The 12,330-nt window shown below is 39.0% G+C and overlaps 1 long non-coding RNA gene across 1 annotated transcript; it reads right to left on the minus strand.

Annotated features, from left to right (window-relative positions):
- Nucleotides 1–400: 400 nt before the first annotated feature.
- LOC121137633 lies at nt 401–7,552 on the minus strand. Its single transcript, XR_005874920.1, has 2 exons — nt 7,146–7,552; nt 401–2,508 (listed from the first exon to the last, which is right to left on the minus strand). It is a non-coding gene; the product is annotated as an uncharacterized LOC121137633 (long non-coding RNA).
- Between the last annotated feature and the right edge of the window lie 4,778 nt (nt 7,553–12,330).

Here is a 12,330-nt window from a genome sequence, read left to right on the forward strand (position 1 = left end):
TACACGTGTGTGTGTGTGTGTGTGTGTGTGTGTGTGTGTGTGTGTGTGTGTGTAGATATATGCTGTACCTTTTAATCACATGTAGAGCTTGGCAAATAAAGATTGATAGTTAGGTATTCAAAATTCATGGTATTCTTTCTCAGTCCCTGCCAGAGCACAATACTGACCTAGAGGAGCACGCATCACTGTTTACACAACAGTTTTAGGTAACTGCAGAACCCGTTCCACTCAACGTCTCGTACATTTACAGCACAAAATTTTATCATAAACAATGTAGGTTCTGATCTCTATACGTTTATAAAACACTATGAAAATGACTGTACAACACTGGTGGAAAAAATGATTTATTGAGAATTTACTAGAAGTCATTTGTCAAAGGTAAACTCAGAAATAAAACCACTTAACAAAGAAACTAACTTTATTTGCAGGAAAGTTTTTATTAGCACAGAGGTTTGGCAGTATTTGCATTTAAAGTTAAAAAAACAAAAGACAATAAAATTGACATTTAATATAACAAATATTGACAACAAAATAGCAATAACTTTGGCATATAACTGATCAAGATTGATGTGTGTCTCCAGAGACCAACATTGCAGGCACAAGGTCAAGACACTCATATTAGCAAATTGATAAGTTCCAGGACAGCTTTAATTTGTAGAATTAAATTGACAGATTGACTGTTTCATGTTGCTATCATTGTGTTCACCTGATTTTCATTTGATTACTCAGGTACAAGGTATGCCTTCTCCTTCCCTGATAGGAAGTACAATGTGAACTAATTTCTTAAATGGAGCAGAGTGGGTTGTTCATTTATTTTATTCACAGACATTGTGCTGGGCACATGATTTCACTTAATTCTAATAATAAGCCTATGATGATTATAGGGTGCTATTTACTCACCAAATTTACAATTACACTGGAGGTGAAGTTTAATTTGAATTAGTAGTACATTAGGCTTAGTAAATAATTTACTGAGCCCTCCAGAGAATGATCTAAAATGCCAGCACCCACTTGTACCATATGGATGGTCAATATTACTTTCTGTTAGAGACTCATGATGAGATTACTGAGAAATTAGAAACTAATTAAGCATATAGAACCAAAGTTTTCATTCCCAAGTCCATTATATGCAGTGTATCACTCCTCCAGGAGCTCCTTCAACTTCACTTTAACAAGCTATAAAGACATTAAAAAGATGGATGTATCAACAGTCCTAATACATATTTGCATATGATTAACAATGCAGAATAAAGCACTCTCAAAACTGCACTTGGGTAGGGATAGTACTTTTGCTTCTGAGATATACCTACTGTGACTATTAATTGGTGAACAATATAAATTCATACATTGCCTTATCTTCCAATATTGAAAAATTGAGCCAAGAAACAGTTTGAATTAAAATAGAAAGCAGTCTAAATTAAGCTGAGTTTACATTTTGAGAGATGTAGCTTATTGGTTTTTTCAGATATGTGTGTGAAACAGCTAACAGTATTTTTAAAATGATGAACCCTGGCTACTATCTCTACATGAATTTGATCCCTTCATTGGCACAAGCTTGGACGGACTTAATTGAAAATACTGTTAGCTGATTCAAGCAAGTATTTAAAAAAATTACACTGTATCTCTTAAAAAATATAAACTTGGCTTAATTTGCATTCTTGTATTGTAAATTAAAAGAGGTCTGGTGGGGCCAGAACTTCATTGTTTTTAATACGACAATTAACTTTCCCCTTGTGAAAATTCCATTATCAAATCTTACTTTTTCATTCCATGTGGGGAAAAGATTATGCACACAGGCCAGTTGTCTGGAAGTGGATAACACAAATAGGTAACATCAGAATGGTGTATTGTATACCACAGAGCAAGTAACTTCTGGAATTTGTTTCTGAAGAGGTTTTTTTGAGAATTTTATACAACGAATTTTTATTACGTTGACCCCTTTCATCCAAGTTCTCCCAAATTCACTAACCTTTACCTATCTAACCCTCTCCATGTGTTTTTTTATTTATTTATTTTTATTTTAACCATGAAGTCCAATTTGTGCTGTCCATATGCACTTGTATGTATGTCATTCCACTGGAGCCTGGTCCACATGCCATGAGCCAAACACTTAAAGAAAATCCACTCTCTCTCTCTGAACAGTTATCAATTTTCCAAAAGCTCCTCAGTTAGGGGTGGTACTTCCTGCCCACCCACTTCCCTTTTACAAATTGAAATTTTGTCTGGCTTGAGCTTGCATATGTCTTGCCTATCTTGTCACAACTTCCATGAACTCATATGTGTATCTGTCCTCTTTTGTCCTGAAGATACCATGTCCATGCACTCATTCACTGCCTCTGGCTCTGAGTTTCAGCTGTCTGCTCTCCATGATGGTCCCTGAGTCTGGAGAGGGCCTGGCAAGATATAGAGGTCTCATTTAGGGCCAAGCATTCTAGAGACTCATATTCTCTGCACTTTGACCAGTTGCAGTTCTCTGTGTTAATTGCTTCTCTGATGATAGTTGAAAATCTATGGGCATAACAATAAGTCATTAGGAGTTGGTTGATGTTATATTCATTTAGCAGAATAAAAACTGCAGACTCTCTCTCCCCTATTGGTTATGATCTGTCTAGTCACAAGTTTTTGGTACCCATAACAGTACAAGGTATGAGTTTCACCTGGTGGAACTGTCCTTACATCTAACATCCATGATTGTGTCAGAATTGACAGGCCAGTTATTGTTGTAGTTGTTAGGACATAGAGTTTGGCAAGATTTAGTATTAATTTTCTCATCTGCTGGCATGTGTAGCACCATCCAGCACAAGGAAAGCCAGCAAAGATGAACCTTCCGGTGAGTATTGCTTTGGCTTCTCACTGCTTTATGACTTGCATATGTTGTGCATTCAGCAATAGTATTTTTCTGTCAAGTTTTGGGGTGACCAGGAGCTTTGGCATTAACTTAATGTTTGGGGCCTATTGTACCTCACTGGCTAACAATTCAAACTCTAAAAAATGTAACCCATCCCTGGCACTGAGATATTTTTATTTGTTGCTATGTGGAATCTAGTAGGTATGTTGTCACCACATTATAATGATTAAAACTTTTTCCATAAGTGTATATGCCCATGTATTTAGACAATTCTATATTAGTAGGTTTCCATAAGACTTTCTAGAAATGCCTTTAGTGTTAATTAACCCTCCCTATGTGTTCCTGTCTCTACCTTGTGTTCCCATCCCTCATCCCAATTTAACACTTCCTATTTAATTATTTCACTTTAATACACCCTTTTCTCCCTTGAAAGACCACACCCATTGGAAACTTAGTTAATTCTTTAGTTTCTATGAGTATTCAAAATAAAACTTATATTTTTTTAGATTTTTTAATTTAAATTAGAAACAAGGTTGCTACACATGTCAATCCCATCTCCTTCTCCCCCCCCTTCTCATCCCCTCCCAACAACCCTCCCAGCCTGGCACCCAATTACCACTCCATTTCCAAGGGAGGGTAAGGCCCTCCATAGGGAATATCCAGTGTCTGTCATTTCATTCACAGCAAGGTCTAGGCTCTCCCTCAAGAGTTCAGGCTGAGAGAGCATGCCTCATTGTGGGATGGGCACTCAAAGCCCAAAGTCCATTGTATTGACTACATCCTTATGTGCCATCCTAGAACCTTCAACCAATGACTGATGGAAGCAGAGACACACATCCAAAGCTAAACACCAAACTGTACTCCTGGAACCCAGTGATAGGAGGGAGGACTGATGAGAAAAGGGGTCAATACTGGGCTTGTTTAACCTACAGTAACCGCTGACCTGAACAAAGGGGAGCTCTTGGACCCCAGACTGAAGGCTGGGATGCCAGCATGGGACTGATCCAGAACCCCTGAATGTGGGTGTCAGTGAGGAGGCCTAGAACATACATATTTAAAGTTCAAAGCAAACAACCAGGCATTGGTGGAGCTCGCCTTTTATCCCAGCACTCGGAAGGCAGAAACAGGTGGATCTCTGTGAGTTCGAGACAAGCCTGGTCTACTGAACAAGTTCCATGAAAGACTCCAAAACAATACAGAGAAAGCCTGTTTCAAAAAAATGTTCAAAGGTAACATGAAATGAAAAAAAATGTGTTAAATGACTTTATGAGTCTGGGTTACCTCATTCATGGTGATTCTTTCTAATTCCATCCATTCACCAGTGAATGACATAATTTTTCTCTTATTTTCAGTTAAATAATATTTCATTGCATTCATGTACAGCATTTTCATCATTCGTTCTTCAATTGATACACATTTTAGCTATTTCAATATATTAGTCACTATGAAAAGCACTATAAAGAACACTATTTTGAGCAAAGGGGACTATAATACACATTGGAGAAAAGACAGCACCTTCAATAAATGATAACAAACTAGATAGCTATATGGAGAACAAACAAGATGTTCATATTTCACCCTGCTTAAAACTTAACTCCTGGTGGACAGAGGACCTCAACATAAGGCTGACACCCTGAATCTGATACAAGAGAAAGTGGAAATACCCTTGACCTCATAGGTACAGGAAAGGACTTTGTGTCCAAGACACTAATAACACAGGGTTGAAAATACTAATTAATAAATTGGAACCATGTGAAACTAAAAGGCTTCATTTTTGAAGTATTTTCTTTGTATTGTTTTGGAGGCTGTCGGTCCAGCCCAGCCTCGAACTCACAGAGATCCACCTTCTGCCTCCTGAGTGCTGGGATTAAAGGCGTGCGCCACCACTGCCCGGCCTTGAAGTATTTTCTTATTGCTACTATTGCTCTGTGGTATAATTTGCTATCTAGGACTGTGATGCCTATAGCAGAATTTTTTATTGCCCAGGATTGTTTTAGGTATCCTGGGTCATTTATGTTTCCATATGAAATTTGCATTATTTTGTTAACTTATGTGAAGAATTGAGTTGGAATTTTGACAGGAATTGCATTTATTCTTGCTTTTGGTGGGATGACCATTTTTGTACTATTAAATCTAGGAATAGATCAGCATGGGAGGTCTTTTCATCTTCTGGTATCAGTTTTTAATTACTTTTTTATTTTTTCTTTAAAGATTTATTTATTTATTATGTATACAGTATTCTGCCTGCATTCATATCTGTATGCCAGAAGACGGTGCCATATCTCATTACAGCTGGTTGTGAGCCACCATGTGGTTGCTGGGAATTGAACTTAGGTCCTCTGGAAGAGCAGTCAGTGCTCTTAACCTCTGAGCCATCTCTCCAGCCCACTTTTTAATTTCTTTATTGAAGTATTTTACTAGTGTACAATGTTGTCATTTCTTCTTCCACTAATGACCATTTGTACTTCTTCTGATGAGTACTTGTTTAGTTAATTTGCATATTTATACATTGGATCCTTCTAGTGTTGTCTTGAATTGCTTGAATTCTGCATGTAGTCTGGATATCCACACAGGTATACAATTATCTGATAATTTTTGCTTCCATTACTCCATAGTTTCCTTTTTACCTGTATTCCAATTCACCTCCGCTTACCTACCACCACCTTTCTACTAGTTTGTATAGATTTCTTTCACTTAGCTTTTTATTGATTCTTTGTGGATTTCACACCATGCATCTCAATCCCACTCATCTCCCCATCCCTTTGCACCCACCCTCTGCCCTTGCAACAGCCCCCCATGATAAAAGAAAATAACATTTACAATGAAAGAAAAACCTCATTGTGAAAGCTGTAATGTGACACGGTGGGTCACACACTACACCCTTTAGTCCATGCATCTTACTTGCAAATGTTAAGAGCAGTGAGTCTTTGATCTGCTTTGAGGCCTCTGGTTTCAGCTACTCTGTCAATACTAGGTCTCACTAAGATGCCTCTTGGATATCCTGTCATTCTGTGTCATGGAGATTCTGCAACTTTGGATCTGCAGAGCTGGCACCTTCTTTTGCTCCAGCAGATCATAGATGTGAATGTTGGGGTTGGCCAACTCATAGCCCTGACTCTGGGCCTGGGTGGTTGCTGGGTTGGTCATCCCTCCCAACTCTCCCCGATCCTTACTACCAGGCTGAGTTCAACAATTTTCCTCCTGCTAGTTCAACCTATGGAGCAAGGAGCAAGGAGCAAGGGTGGGACTGGTTCTCTTGTTCTCATGCTCTCATGGTCAGCTCACCCACCCGTGCCTACACCACCGGGGCCAGCTCTAAAATGTTACCTGGGCAAAGTAAAAGGGTCACTGAGGCATCACCATTTCTCCAAGTACCAAGCAGGCCACCCAACTCAGCCCACTCCTCACCCCCTTTCACCTCTTCAGACCTGCCTCTCTCGGCAGGACATAAACCATTCTCTCACTTCTGTATCTCACCCTATATTTGCTCAACAAAATAGAGCCTGACGGATCTTTGTCTCCCTCTCAGTCTTCATTGTGCTGGGCCTGCATAGTTTCTTCAGATAAAAAAATAAATGAAGCTGAAGTTCAGAAAAGCAAAGCAACTGGTCACTAGCTTCTTACCTCTACCTCAGGCTGAATTATCTGATCCTGTCTCCAAGAGCTCTCACCAAGTCTCAGTCTGTAACCTCTCCTCAGTGTGACTGAAGAATGAATATCTTCTACTTGATACTGAAGGTCCTGTTTCTATCTTTATACTCCTCTAGTGCTGGAATTAAAGACTGATTCAACCTCATGTATGCTGCGTACCCGAGAACTCAAAGAGATTCGTCTACCTTTTAATCCCGCGTCCTAAGATTAGAAGTATGTACCACCACCTCTTAGCTTCTGGCTGATGGGATTAAAGGTATATGCATGATTGATTTCTATGGCTTGTGGCTGACTTTGCTTTCTGAATCCTCAGGCAAGCTTTAATAAGTCATAAATGATATATTACCACAAAGTTGTCTTTTTTACCATGGCTCTGTGACAATTATATTTTTTCCTAACTGTGTTCTCCACCATTTTGTCTGAAAAGTGAGACAAAGTTCCTACTTTCTGTCAGACAAAATGGTGGAGAACACATGAAGGCTGGGTCAGACTCAGTCCTTGGTGGTGGGAGCTTGCTTCCCATCCCATGAGAAATGCAAAGTTGAGTTACTGAATGGAAGCAGGACATTGGGGGTAGGGGTAGCATCCAAGGCTCATCCCAGTGACATCCACCACTTAAGCTCCTTATTGAAAGATTACACCTTACCCCAAAGCAGTGTTATCTCCTTGAGACGAAAATGCTTCAAAACATAACAAGCTCTGGTTTCTGTTATTTGAATTTAATTGTTATATCACTGAACGTTGCGCTTTTGTTTTTGTTCAAAATTGCTTTGTTGAACATTGAAGAAGTTGAAGCAGGCACTAGAAATAAAAAAGACCAGTGTTCATTGGTGGGTAGAATTAACATTTAAAAGTGGTCATACTATTGATTATGGTCAACAGATTCAATGTAACCTCCATTAAAGTTTCAATCATATTTTCCACAGTTCTTTTAGTACAGTAAGGAACCTCACTCAGTGGGATCCTGCCGCTCCAGTCTTTGCATCCTCAGTTAAACTTCCCTGGAAACACCCAAAAAGACACATGTAACATGAAAAATAAAATATACAGAGACTGATATTGGGGTTCAAGCTTCAAGGTGAAGATCAGAGGAGCAAAGCATCAGGTCACTGACTCTTGCCTCTACCTCACACTGAAAGGGCTGATCCACAAGCTTTCCACCAAACCTCAGACTCCTCAGTATGGCTGGAAGACATCCTGAGATTGAGCTCAGTCAGTAGAGTATAAGATGCTTAATCTCAGGGTCATGAGTTCAAGCCCCACATTGGGTACCACATGTAGATAGAAGTTTCTGTTCCACCTGGTCCTGCAGCCATTCCGTCTCAAGTAAACAAACAGGGGCTTATATTAATTATAAATTACTTGGCTTATTGCTCAGATTTATTACTGACAAACTCTTACAACTGAAATTAACCCATAGTTCTTATATATATATATATATATATATATATATATATATATATATATAGACATGTGGCTTAGTACCTTTCCTTACCAAGACATTCTCATCTTGCTTCCTCTGTGTCTGGCTGGTGACTATGTATTTGCCTTTCCTCTTTCTAGAATTCTACTAGTCTGGTTGCCCCATCTATACTTCCTACCTTGCTACTGGCCAATCAGCATTTTGTTAATCCAATACAAGTGACAAATCTTTACAGTGTACAATAGCATTATCTCCCATTAGACATACCCAGGAATGTGTCTTCAAGGTGATTCCAAATCTCATTGAGTTGACAATCAAGGTTAACCATTTTCCTATGATGGATATTTGCTAATTTGAAGTACAATACTGAGAAAAGGCATCATTCATAGAGGTAAAATATTACCATAGTGACAACTAGATTATCATCTTTGTTGTCATTTCTATTATAGCCAGGACATCAAATGTTTTCCTACAAGGACAGACTTTACTGTCATGTCTATAAGTTGGAGAAACTTACCCACAGTAAATAGATGGGCAAGCTGATCTGAAGGGAAGTACAGAGCCCAATTTATATGCTAATATGGCATTTCCAAATTAGCAAAGTTAAAGTAGCCAATTCATCTTTTAAATTGTGTTGTTATAAAAAGTGGGCGGGAGAGGGGGAAGCAAAACACACAATTCTGCTTTGCTGGCAGTTGCCAGGAAGGTCATCATCAAGATTCCAGTGAACACAACTTCAGATTCCCTTGAGTAAGCATAGTGAAGTGTTTTGTATACTAAATGCTTCCTTGATGTAACTAATTTATTTGTTTAGTTAAAGAGAGAGCCAGTTGGAATACTGTTGCAACAGTATTGCATAATCGCCTAGCAGAAACTCTGTGGCATTATATAAGCATGGAATTACATTGCTGTATTTTAACTTTGTAGCTGTTGCTGAGTTCATCTAAATTAAGCTAAACTGGGTTTTTTATCTCAGTCTACTCAACTGTATCCTCTTTATGCCAACAACTAAGGATTTTCATAGAAAAAAGGAAAGAAAAGAAAAAATGGTGCCTCCAATTACTCCTTCATTACAAGCATTTTTTTCTTCTATGTGCCAATATCATATTGACACGCCCAACGAAAGAAACAAGCAAGTATAATCCTGTTGGGAAAGCTGAAAACATGTTTAAAACCGGTTGCTGCTTTAATTTTTATATACTGACCTGATAGCCTCTTTGTGTGAATAGAAAGACAATAAATGATTTGGATACAAAACTTCTCTTCCAGAAATTTGCATGCAGAGAGCTTTCTCCTTACGGCTAAGATATCCAGCTACCAGCTCACCTCCACAAACTGCTCTCTTCCAGCTCTTCAAGCCTCTTTCAAGTTATCTCAGCATCAAAGTGAATCATGTCTTGAATGTCAGAATTTACTGGACTTACGTCTTGTGAATACACATACTTGTAGGAATTATTTTTTTATTTCACTAATGCTTGTAGCATTCATAGTATATAAAAATAATGTATTATAAAAATAATTTCTAAAGACTCTTAAATCACAATTCAGTTTGTGTATGTGTATGTGTGTATATCTGTGTGTGTGTGCATGTGCGTGTGTGCGTGTGTGTGTGTGTGTGTGTGTGTGTGTGTGTGTGTAATGCTGAAAAGAAAACCCAGGTCTTTAAACATATTAATTAAACATATGCTATATCAATTTGCCATACCCTCAACCCCTATAGTTACTTTGTAATAATAGGAAAATGGAGGTACAGATGTTCATGTATTTGTGTATGTGTGTGGTATTTGGGGATAATGAGTTTCATAAATAATTTGGTTTCTTAATATTTTAGTTTAAAAACGTATGTGTCTAGAAATTACTCAGTACAAGCAATAGAAAGATTTCTGGCAAAAATGTAAGACTGTTTGATCTGTTGAGATTTTATTTGGGGGCTGGAGAGATGGCTCAGAAGTTAAGAGCACTGGCTGCTTTTTCAGAGGACCAGGGTTCAATTCCTAGCACCCATGTGGCAGCTTATAACTGCATGTAACTCCAGTTTCAGGAGATCTAACATCTTCATGCAGACATACATGGAATCAAACTACAATTGCACATGGCATAAAAATAAAATAAAATATTTTTAAGATTCTTTTAATTTTATTGCAACAAATATTGGCTATTTTAATTGCCTTTATGTCTCAAATATTAAGAACAGTTGTTAAATTATTAGTATATGAAACCAAATCCTTAGGACAAAGTTTGGCATTAATATTTCATGTGACAAAACATAAAGGCAAGCATTATAGTTGTATCCTCTTTGTATATTTTAGGTTCATCTTAACAATAAACTAAAATATTAAATAAGTATATTTAGTAGCATTTTTCTTAGAGTATCACTCTATAAGTAAGCTTAATATCTTTTAAATTATGATACATGAAAAGCAGATAAGGGTGAGTATCTCAATATTTAACTAATAGTGTTTAGATGATGTCCATAGTTTATTACAGATAACTGGTATGAATTAATCAATATATCATATAGAACTAAGTATTCCAAATGAAAATAGTTCCAAAATTCAAGACCAAGTAAGTTAACAAAGAAAATTTTCAATGAAGCCCTCACTCAGAAGGACTGCAAAAACTATGCCTAGTAAGATTTAGAGCATATGACAGTTTGGAAGAGGAATCAGAAAGTGTCCTCCTTCACTACTCCTCAGATTGTTTGGATTCTCTGTGTCTCTGTTGATGTTCTGTGGTCTTTTTGTTAGGTTCACTGAACTGGGTCTTCCGTAATGCAAGTCCCAGTTGCAAGTTCCATAATGCAATGCTTCCTGGAGGCAGTCTACCTCTGACTCCAGCAAAGAAAAGCAAAATTAGTACTTTAACTCTTAGAACATTTAATTGTGAAAGTCTTTGCTTACATGAATCTATGATTGTCATAATAAATGGACATGAAACTGCAAAAAAGATTCAGAGGATAAATATGGTGCAAGTACATTGAACATGTATATATGACTAATAGTGTTGTGTGATATTTTGATCACATTCTGATGCTCCAGGACTGCCAGTAAAAATTTGTTTTTATTCAAAGGACAGAGCTAGCTACTATCTGACAAAAGTTAACCATAGAGATTTTGGAGGACTGAGGGTAGAGAGATGGGAAATAGTAGTGTTGGGCTTAAAGAGGGTCTCAACACTTTTTGGATCAAGGAACAAGAAAGAGCAGAGGTCACTGGTAGCTTGTCCAACTCTTCTCTGATCATTTGGGTTCTTACCCAATTATCTGACTCCCAAGTTTTTATTGATAAAGAATAATTACATAAACACTTTATCTGTCCTCCAACTGGGGACACAAAAATCATGAGGCAGCCACTCACCCCTGGCTTTGCAGGCACTGGAGCCACGACTGGCTGTCTTTTCCTCCATAATTCCAGGTCCTCTGAGCAAGCCTGGGATTTTCCTGTTGCAGACTCTCTACAACAGCCTCTAGCTGCCATCTCTGCATGGCTCCAAACTCCATAGGCATAGCCACTCTTTACTGGGTAGTTCTGTCCTTCAGATGACTCCATGCCCTCACTTCCTGCCACTCCAGACATTCATGAATCTTCTGCACACCCCCATTGTGTCTAATCTTCAGGTGGGCAGATCCATCTCTCCAAGGAACCCATCCTCAGGTCACTGCCACATCAGGTCAGCTGCCTGGACACTGCCCTGGCTTTTACTGCTGCTGTTATCGCCACCCACTCTCAGATCCCAGCTACATGCAAGCGGCTGCAGCTGCCCTCAGCCAGGCCATGAGACACCTGTATTCTCTGCTTATATGTGCTTTACAGTGACAGCCGTTCTCATGTTTCACCATTATCATCACCAAATCTGGAGAGACACCTAAGAATTCTTAAGGGGGGAAATTAATTTAAAACAAAATAAAGTTTTTCTCCATGTTACAAATGGGAACATGTCCCCTGACCTGCAGCTGCAGGACTCCTCTTGCCTCCAAATCCCACAGAGGGACCTGCAGGTAGAAGAAAGCAGCCACCATTATCCCCCACCATTCTGGTCTCACCCCTCCTCCCTCTGATAGATAAGTAAGTCCCCAGGCCCCTTCCAGCCAGCCTACCCCTCCTCAACTCCCCTGACTAGCAGCTGCAGGACCACTCCTGTCACCAAACCCCACAGAGGGACCTGCAGACAGAAGAAAGCAGCCACCATCATCAGCCACCATTCTGGTCTTGCCCCTCCAACTTCTTCAGGAGAGAGAGGGGAGGGAGAGAGGGAGCAGAGGGAGGAGAGGATAGATCCTTGAACCCATACCCAACAGGAGAGGGAGAAACTTCCCCTATGCCCACTGGAAGAAGAGATGGAAAGAAGACAGTACGGCTTCAGTACAGAATTCTACCACAAATTCATGGAAGAGCTAGTACCAATACTC

This window comes from Mesocricetus auratus, unplaced genomic scaffold (assembly GCF_017639785.1).
Source record: "Mesocricetus auratus isolate SY011 unplaced genomic scaffold, BCM_Maur_2.0 Super-Scaffold_100691, whole genome shotgun sequence".
NCBI classification, from domain to species: domain Eukaryota; kingdom Metazoa; phylum Chordata; class Mammalia; order Rodentia; family Cricetidae; genus Mesocricetus; species Mesocricetus auratus.